This window comes from Muntiacus reevesi, chromosome 16, assembly GCF_963930625.1.
Source record: "Muntiacus reevesi chromosome 16, mMunRee1.1, whole genome shotgun sequence".
NCBI lineage: Eukaryota > Metazoa > Chordata > Mammalia > Artiodactyla > Cervidae > Muntiacus > Muntiacus reevesi.
Window position 1 is genome coordinate 9,337,851 of NC_089264.1, and position 10,996 is coordinate 9,348,846.

Sequence of the window (10,996 nt, forward strand, 5' to 3'; positions counted from 1 at the left end):
ATTAGAATAGCTAAAAAACAAACACCCCAAAAACCAAACCCTTGATAGTCATTCTATTGGGTTGGCCAAAACGTTCATTCAGGTTTTAAAAAGTGACATGACCATTTGGGCCGACACTACAATGGTGCAAAGCAGGCTTTTTCGACCATAAACTGATACCACCTCTTGGTTATAAACCCTGCGGAGATCCCAGATGAGTCTCAAATTTCGAAGAGAGTCAGCAGAGAGTGCAGAGATATATGAACAGAGGAGAAAGCTACTGAAGGCACAAAGGATCCCAAGAAAATTTTAGAACCATTTTCATTTAATAAGCCAGTAGTACAGCAACCTAAGGACCTTGGCTGTGATCACACCAGGATGTTTTTAATGGACTGTTGCGGGGAAACACGATGGACAGCTGTCGTCCTCTGGCTCACGGTGCTAAGTGGGCAGCTCCAGCACCAACTCCATGGCGAGCCTATGGCTGGGGGTGTAGTTAGAGGTATTTCTTGCCAGATAGGAGCTCTTTGGTGAGAAGACTCCTTTAGGGAAAGACTTTTTGGCTTCCTCTTCAGGGATGGTTGGAAGGACCATCATGCTGTCCCCGTTCTTCCATTCAGCTGGGGTGACCTCCTTTTCTGCTGTCAGCTGGAAAGAGATAATTATTCTGAGAATCTCATCAATGTTTCTGCCAGTGGTAGCTGGGTAGAGGATGCACAGTTTCGGTTTATTATCAGGACCAAAAATAACCACCACAGGAGTGGTCACAAGCATGCCCTTTTCGTCATTCTCTGCTGGGTCCAACATGTCCAGCTGGATGGCAAAGTCCCCATTCTTATCATTAGTGATGGGAAAAGGTAACTTTTCTGTGGCTCTTCATAATTGTAAGCGTTGATATCCTTGCTCCATGCAAGATAGCCTTCCACGCTGTCTATGGAAAGAGCAATCATCTTAACGTTTCTCTTGGCAAATTCTGGCGTCAGCTTTGCTGCTCTGCCGAGTTCTGTGGTACACACTGGGGTAAAGTCCTAAGGGTGGGAGAAGAGAATTCCCTATGAGTCTCCTATATAGTTATGGAAAGGGATGTGGCTGATGGTACTACTTGCCTCAAAGTTGGGAGCCTCATCCCGGAGAAGGAGATCTCTGCGCGTGGCAGCAGCGGGGATGTGGCCGTAGGAGGAGGTGCAGGACCAACAGCCACTAGCCTGCTGGTTCTCGTTTCTCCAGTTGCTCATTTTTAATGTGCTTAGTTTTTGCTACCGAGTGATAGAATTTTCTTATATATTTTGGATGTTAGTTCTTTATCAGACATATGGTTTGCAAATATTTTCGCCCATTCCATAGGAAATTTTATTGATTACTTCGTTTGTTCATCTTTCTTAGTTGCCTGGGCTTTTGTGTCATATAAAAAATTCATTGTAAAGACCAAGGTAGAAATTATTTTTCTTTTTTTATTCTAGGAGTTTTACAATTTAAAGGCTTATGTTTAAGTTTTTAATTCATTTTAAGTTGATTTCTGTATATGGTGTAAGATTCCAATTTCATTCTTTTGTATATGCATATCCAGTTTTCTCAACAGTATTCATTGAAGAAGCTGTCTTTTCCCCACTTTATATTCTTGGCACCTTTGTTAAAGATCATTTGATTATACATGTGTGGGTTTATTTGAGGGTTCTTCATTCTGTTCTACTGGTCTATGTGTTTCTTTATATAACAGTATAATACTGTTTTGATTATTATAGCTTTGTAATACAAATAGAAAATTTAAAGTATGATGCCTCTTTTTATCTTCTTTCATGAGATTGTTTTAGCTATTTTGAATATTTGTGGTTCCATTTGATTCTTAGGATTATTTTTCCAACATTTGTGAAAAATGCCATTGAAATTTTGCCATGAATTTTATTAAATCTGTAAATCACTTTTTCTAGTACAGATGTTTTAATATTACTAATTCTTCCAACAGACTTTCCCTGTTGGCTCAGCAGTAAAGAAACTGCCTGCCAATGCAAGAGATGCAGAATCGCTCCCTGGTTCTGAAAGAGCATCTGGAGAAGGAAATGGCAACCCACTCCATTATTCTTTCTTGGGAAATCCCATGGACAGAGGAACCTGGTGGGCGACAGGGTCAAAAAGAGTCAGACGTGACTTGAACAACAATAGCAATCCGTGAACACACACTATTTTTCCATTCTACAATGTCTTTCCTTAATGTCTTGTAGTTCTCAATGTACAAGTCTTTCACTTCCTTGGTTAAATTCATCCTCAAGTATTTTATTCATTTTGATGTTATTATAAAAATTATTGTTTTCTTAATTTCTTTTTTTTCCTGAGAGTTTATGCTTAATGTATAGAAATGCAACTGATACTTCAATGTTGCTTTTATATTCCTGAAACTTTACTGAAATTAATAACATGGAAGGAAAGAAAATAATAGAAGTGTATTTGGTAAAAGATGCTGATAGGCTGAAAAATTTCCAGTGACACTACCAATGCAACTTTTCTTCCCTGAACTCTTGCTAAATCCAAATTGGTCAACCAGTGGCTATTCACTCATTCAACAAACGTTCAATTATTCATCATGGGCTTAATTACAGCCCCAGTCTTAATTATGCTGCATCCAGTCCTAAGATTAAGGCAACCTCAGTTTCTCCATGCTGGCCAAAAATTTCAACAGTTTAATCAATAATGTTTAGAACCAAGTCATCCCAAACTCTAATAACCTTCCACAATCTATCTTATAAATGTTTGTTTCTTGTTTTCACAGAGGCATCTTTTTATTTTTTAAATTGTTCTAATATAGCAAAGATGTAATAAAAATTACAGTTAATGGCTTTGGTTGTTTTTCTCCTTCAACAACTCCAGTTTTAGTATAGTTTCTAAAAATGTAACTAATTTGGAATTAATGGAATTTTTCTTTTTATTTTCCTAACAAAATGTAATATGGTAAGACAGTATAATGAAAAGAAGTACTGAGAGGGTAACAGGCAGGAAGGTCAGGGGTCTCCAAATGGAGGAAATAGGCTGCAAGTGCCAGACATTTTTATCTCTCTCAAGTGGCAGGAGGAAACAAACCAGTGATGTTTTCTTCTCTATACAAATTTAAAAGGAGGTTTCTCTTAAAATGCTGTGTTGCCATGACACCTGGTTTCACCTGAAGCTAACTACTCTCAAACCTCTAGTTAACCAATACATTTCTTTTTCTTATGGAAATGTTGTCTTAAGCTATGTTAATGTACCCCAGACTCTATCTTCAAGTTGGTTCCGCCAAACGGCCTAACCTACTTACTCAGGTATTGCTCCCCTAATCTATGTAAACAAAACTATTTGTTGGTAATCTGCCCTTCTGCAAGATTCAAGTCAATCGTTTTATGCCCAGGGATGAATTATCTGGTGCCATTCTAAATTCTAAGACATTCCTTTCTTTTCATTAACAGATTGTGAGTGACTATATAACTTACCGCTGAAGACTAGGAGGAGGGTACTCTTTTGCCCCCTTCTGATCCCTATGTCAGAAGCATTCTCTATCTCCTTTATACTTTAATAAAATTTTATTACACAAAAGCTCTGAGCGATCCAGCCTCGTCTTTGGCCCCAGATTGAATTCATCTCCTCTGGAGGCCAAGAATCCCAACATCTTATCGTTCAGCAACAACCTTTCAGTATAATAATTCCTTGGCATCCATGAGGGATTGGTTATACTCCTCCCTCAAATCTCCCCATAAGGCCCCCATACCAAACCTGAGATGTTCGGATTCCTTAGTCAATTTCACATCATGATTCAACCAGCTGGGACAAGACCAGCTGTTGGCTGACTCTGGATGCCAAATGGCTGATTTCATGGGCAGGATGGTGCAGGGTATACTGAAAATTGCTATTTTAGTGAATTTGATGCTTTTAGATTATGCCACTGCCTTATTTGATTGAATAGGTCATATAGTGACACTATATTTTCTTTTACTTATTAAATATGTTTTGTTCAGAATTTATGTGCTAGTTGTTCTATAAAACTAAATATAATGCTATTTCTATTTCTCTAAATAATCCTCATTAGCAAATTAAGGTTTTCCTTCTTAAAATAAAACTAATGCAATGATTTTTGATATATTTATGATTCCTGTTCATTAATGTGTTATAACAGTTGTGCACACGCACACTTACACATCCTTTCACTGAAGTTGGTAAATAATTATAGCAACAGGAATTTGAATTCTGTACTTATAGTAATTCTTTCTTGATTCTTACTAGTTATTATTTTCTGTAGTGATGAGACCCATTACAATAGTAAACTAGTTATATTATTTTTAAATCTATCAAGATTCATGATTATAGAGCAATAATATATTTCTTACAAAAAATTTGCCTTTGGATATCAGGAGATTTCTTTTCTTTTTTTTTTTTTGTGGTTCAGGTAAGATAACACTGATTTTGTAATAGCAGAATATGTGTGTGTGTGTGTGTGCATGTGCATGAGTGTGTGTGTGAATCTACATTAAAATACCTTTTAAATTAAATGTCAAATTCAGTTTAGCATTGGAAGGGCAGTCTATGCTTGTTTGATGAATGACTATCAGCTTGTCTTTTGTCCTGTCAAATTGCAAGCCCTGCTATGGTGACTATTTTAGGCCAAAGGATCACAGAACTCTATCAATAGTGGCTTGATAAAAGTGGAAGAAAATTGAGACAATCTATTAATTGTTTTGGAGATTGGACTTTGCACTTTGAATTATTTAAGAATATTTTGCCACCTTCCCTACTGATGAATGAATAAGTCAGGAATCCATTCAGGCTAGGCATGGAAAAAGAAGTTGAAATCCTTCAGGGTAATAATTTCCAAGAAAGTTGACTATTTTAGCCTTGTGCTGTGGTTTTTAGAGGCCATGTTTGTTCTGATATTTGCAAAAGCAAATTTTTACTTGTATATATATATATATATATATATATATATATATATATATAATTTTTTTTTTTTTGGAATTTTCTCAATTACTATCCATTTAGAAAAATTTTATATGTGTTTGTATGTATCTATCAATTTCTAGCCAGAAAGGATTTGATGATTAAGATTCTTCGGCTCTTTTTTAAAGTGATGAGAAAGGTCTAGGATTCACTCACCCACGTAGATCCTCCAGAATTGCCCAGGAAATCCAGTGGTGTCAGCAGCTATATCCAGCCATAGTGTTGGTGTCAGCTGTACCAGCTGTGTCCACGTGACATTGTAACCTTGCATTATAACCATGATGCAGTAGTTGAAACTTAGCATTGCTGTTTTTCTTTCTGTGTATCTAATTTTCTAATCTTCCTGCCAGCCTAATGAGCTAATCAGTAGTTTTCCTACATTTTCTTCTTATTTGAGATAGAGTTTATTTCTCAAGCTCAAAATGACAGAACTTGCACTTAAACAGAAAATTTGCAGCACCATTCTCAAGTGTAAGCTAAATTAAAATTGCTATATTTTCCTTCTGAAATAATTATGGTCACTATAAAATGACCATAATTTTAGTCGGCTTCAATTTATTTTATCCTTAAAGTCTATTATGTTAGATAGTAATATAGCTACAAGGACTTTTTAGTTTTGTTTAATTTAGAATTTACATGCTATAACTTTTTTGATTCTTAACCCTCTTCTTGCCTGTGTCCTTCCATTTAGATATGTCTCTTGTAAACCACATAGAATTGCCAGTTAATTATGTATGTTCTAACAGAGGAAACAGTGGCAGACTTTATTTTGGAGAGCTCAAAAACCACTGCAGATGGTGACTGCAGCCATGAAATTAAAAGATGCTTACTCCTTGGAAGAAAAGTTATGACCAACCTAGACAGCATATTACAAAGCAGAGACATTACTTTGCCAACAAAGGTCCATCTAGTCAAGGCTATGCTTTTTCCAGTAGTCATGTATGGATGTGAGATTTGGACTATAAAGAAAGTTAAGCGCTGAAGAATTGATGCTTTTGAACTGTGGGGTTGAAGACTCTTGAGAGTCCCTTGTTTTGCAAGGAGATCCAACCAGTCCATCCTAAAGGACATCAGTCCTGAATATTCATTGGAAGGACTGATGCTGAAGCTGAAACTTCAATACTTTGGCCACATTATTCGAAGAACTGACTCATTTGAAAAGACCCTGATGCTGGGAAAGATTGAGGGCAGGAAAAGAAGGGGACAACAGAGGATGAGATGGTTGGATGGCATCACCAACTCTGTGGACATAAGTTTGGATGGACAGGGAGGCCTGGCGTGTTGCAGTCCATGGGGTTGCAAAGAGTGAGACAGGACTGAGTGACTGAACTGAACTGAACAACCTTACAATAGATCAACAATCAAGACAGGACAAAAGACAAGCTGGTGAAGTGGGCAGTTCTATAAATCATGAACCTCTTTGAACTTGAAATCCAATAGCAAGCCATGGAGAGAAAGGCAAGTCGGTTACCATCACCATAAACTTCTTTTCACTAGTAGTAGTATATGTTATCCTTGCAGCAATTTATTCAAGCTATTTAATGCAGGTATAATTGTCTCCATTTATTGTTGAGCACAGGAAAATCAATTTCCCAAAGAGACACAAGAAGAAAAGCAAGGGTTCAAATTCATAGCTTGTGATTTTATGATGTGTTCTTTTTTAAAAAAATATATCATTCTCATGCATAAAGTGAGACTAAATTGATTGTCCAGCTTCATGCAATCTCTTTTGAGTCCACTCATTTACTTTTTCACACTTCTATCTTCATATGCCCTTCGATACATGACTCTAAAAATCACATTCTATCTGGGAAGCTAATGCTTAAATTTGAAGGAAGGGGAGATATAGGGAGGTAGAATTAAAAAAAAAATCCTAAAAAATAGTATTCTGTGCATTATAATGTGTGCATGTATTTATATACTATTCACTAGACTTTGTTCTATAGGTTTTTACCTGTATTGTTTCATTAACTTCATATAGCAATCGTATGAGGTAGTAATAGTTAAATGATTCATTTTATTCTTATTTTGCAGGTGTGGGAACTAGACAGAGATTAAGCGTCTCTTTCAAGGCTGTCTGGCTAATAAATGGAAGAACTGGGCTTTAACCTGAGACTTTCTGCTTCAGAATTTATGCCTTTAACCATTCCTCTTAATGACATTTTATCTCACGGAGGATTTTAAACAAAAAGTGTTTTTGTAAGATATTATTTGTTTTGGGAAAGATATTAATGATATTGGAGAACAGTATTGGTTTCCAAAGCATTCCTCAATTAATGAAGACAGATTTCTTGGGATATAAAGTATTAAGATTTGATTTTTCTAATCTATGTGTTCCAATAATATATTTTACTAGACCAAAAATAATACAATATTTATGAAATATTAATAAGCTAGTTGCCATTTCTTATCTCAAGACAGAATTTTTAAGCCTATAGCTAATGGCAATTCTTCACTTACTTTTTAATCAATAAATTTGAGTATTAGAAGTAAAAACAACATCATTTCCCACAAATATGCATGCATTGGGCATTTACCATTTAACATGCAGCTGTGCTGATCTTTAGTGATATAGCAGTGACCAAAAGAGTCAATAAAATCTGTAATCTAAAAGGATCATATACTAGCAGGGACAGGTAGACCATGAACAAATAAAGACAACATGTATTATATTTGGTATACTATGTTACTATGAAGCAAAATAAGGAAAGTAAGCAGTATAGGTAAAAAATAAAAAGCAACCCTGATAGTAGAGGTGAAACTTTATCTTTAAGGTGATCAGGAAAAGAGAAAGTGACATTTGAAAGTCAACATAAAGAGATAAGGGATAAATGCCCATGTATTTTAAGGGAGAATTCCAGGTAGAGGCACTCACAAAGCACTATTCCTGATGTGGGCAGGTGCCTGGTGTTTTCCCATGTGTTAGGAAAGTTGATCAAGCATATGCAGAAGAAGTATGTGCATCTTTTCTTTCTTTCCAAGAATAGTAAATTGTAGATTTCATGGAGTTAAAAATAAGGAGTATTTTCAATTTTTAAAATAAAAGTGTATTTAAGACACAAGTTCTTTAATGCTATTATGTATTTTTTTATGAAACATGATGAATATTTTAGGTACGTCAATTAATTGTGATCACTCATTAAACTTGATTGCTTAAATAAATACAAAATACATTGCTTTTTACATTTTTTGAATAATTCATTTTATATTTATTTTGAATATATTTCAAATATATCTATTTCATTCCATAAAATGTTTTTCTTATCAAAAATATACATTTAAAGCACCCAATCATAATAGCAAAAACAAATTAGAAATAAAAACAGTTAAAGACATCTCTGTGATAACATTAAACATAAAATTGGGTCCCAGAGAAGAGAGACAGAAGGAATAAAAAATGTGCTTGAGGGAATTATGGCTCAAAACTACATGAACCTGAAGAAAGACAGATATCAAGGTTGAGAGAGCATAGAGGGTTCCAAACAAGATTAGCCCCTAAAAACCACATCAAGAAATATCATAAGTGAAACTGCAAAAGTTAAAGATAAAATGAGATTTCTAAACAGAAGAAGAGAAAAAACAAAAAAGAGTCATATACAAGGGAAATTTCTGTTCAGCTATCAGCTGATTTAAGGAAGCTTTACAGACCATAAGAGAGATGGCAAAGTGCTAGAAGGGTAAATCTATAATCCAGGATACTCTACCTAGCAAGATTATTATTTAGAAACAAATGAGAAACAAATAACATATCATATATGAGCTCCTTGGTAATAAAAAATCAAAAACCTATATTAGATATAATAGACAGATGATCTGTTCTTTAATATAACTGTGGTTTTAAAGTCTCCTACTATTATTGTATTATTGCCATTTCTCCCTTTCTGTCTGTTAGTATTTGTTTTATTTGGTGTGCCTAATATTTGGTGCATACATGGGAACAGATTTTATCTCCTTTTCTTGTATTGATGGTCTCTTGTATCCATTACCATTATATAACGACTTTCATCATCTTTTGTTCTAGAATTTGTTTAAAAGCAATATGTTGTTATCCCCTCTTCCTTATCATTTCTATTTACATAAAATATCTTTTTCCATCCCCTCACTTTTAGTCTGTGTGTGTCTTTGGATATGAAGTGATCCCTTGAAGTAAGTAAGTAGAAAGAATTGGATTTTTTAAATCCAATCATCCACTCTGTGTCCTTTGATTGGATCATTCATTGACATTTAAAGTAATTATTGATATATATGCTCTTATTGACATTTTATTACTTGTTTTCTAATTATTTTTTGAGTTTTTCTCTGTTTCTTTCTCCTTTTTGCCACTTCCCTTGTGGTTTGATGTTCCTTAGCAGTATGCTCATGTTCCTTTATGTTTATCTTTGTGTGTGTATCAACAAAATATATATATATATATATATATATATATATATATATTAATGGACAGATCATCTAGACAGAAATTTAAAAGGTTTTCTTTTAAATTTTCTTAAATAGTGGTATTAAATGAAACAATAGGCCAGTTGAACTCAATAGGTACCTATAGGACATTATATCAAAAAACAAAAGAATACATGTTCTTTTCAAATGCCCATAAAATGCTCTTCAAGATAGATTACATGCTAGGCCACAGAACAAGTCACAATAAATTTAAGAGGATAGAAACTATATCAAGGACTTTGACTGGCCAAAGTGGTATGAAATTATAAATCAAATGACATAAATAAAAATGGGGAAAGAACAGGTATGTGAATACTGAAAGGTCGCTGCTAAGCCATGAAAGAGGCCAGAATTCTTGGCCTCTGGAGGACAGGAATTCAATCTGGGGCCAGTGATGGGGCTTGATTGTTCAGAGCTTTTGTGTAATAAAATTTTATTAAAGTATAAAAGAGATAGAGAGCACTTCTGACATAGACATCAGAAGGGAGCAGACAGAGTGCTCCCCTGCTAGTCTTTAGCAGGAAGTTATATACCTACCAGTAGGCTGCTAATTAGAAATAGTAAATGTCCCCAAACTCAGAGAGTGGCACTAGGCCCCTTCACCCACATCATGCATTCTGAGATAACATTGGCACAAGGTGAGTCATCCTGGGCCATAAAATAATTGATATGAATATTGAAGAAAGGCGGGTTTCCAAGCAAATACATAGTCCCATTAACATAGTTTAAGAGAACATTTGAATGAGTAAAACATACTGGTTTGTTGGTTAAAATACACTGGTTTGTTCAGTCAGTTCTGAGTCTTAGGTTCACTTTGAGTCTTAGGTGGAACCGACTTGAAGAAAGACAAGAATATAAGGTAAATACATAGCTCATTAACATAGCTTAAGAAAAACATTTTCATAAGAAAAGCTCAAGGGTAGAGAAAAGCTAAGTTCAGGTGGAACCAGCTATTGCCATGGAACACAAAATTTTAAAAGAAATCTTTTAATTTTGTATACAGAAGGGAATAAAATCTGACACTTATAGTTTGTTTCCTCCTGCTGCTGAAAAGAGAGAGAAAAACCATCTGACACTTGTGGCCTATTTCCTCCATTTGGGGGCCCCTAGCCTTTCTGCCTGTTACCCTCTCAACACTAAACAACAAGCTACTATAAAAATGATGGGTCAATGATGATATCAAATAATTCATAAAATACCTCAAGACAAAAGAAAACAGAAACTCAGCTTTCCAAAATCTATGGGGTGTAGCAAAAGCAATTTTAAGAGAGAAGTTCATAGTAATACAGGCATCCCTCAAGAAACAAGTAAAATTTCAAGTTAACAACCTAACCTACCACCTAAAAGATTAGGAAAAGAAAAACAAAGCCCAAAATAAGCAGAATTAAAGAATTAAGAGACAGAAAATAAATAGAAAATAAAAAGTAATATGAAAGATAAATGAACACAAGATGGAGTTTTTCGAAAAAATAAAATTGATAAATCATTAGCCAGTTTCACTAAGAAGGAAACAAAGTACCCAAATAAAAATTATAAGAAATGAAAGTGGAGAAATAACAACCATTACCACAGAGATAGAAAAAAATCAGAAAAGAAGACTCTGCGGAGTTATACATAAACCTAG

General features: G+C 34.7%; 1 pseudogene; it reads right to left on the reverse strand.

Moving 5' to 3' along the window:
- Window positions 1-475: 475 nt before the first annotated feature.
- On the reverse strand, window positions 476-1,214 carry LOC136148122 (peroxiredoxin-6 pseudogene; annotated as a pseudogene).
- Window positions 1,215-10,996: the final 9,782 nt, after the last annotated feature.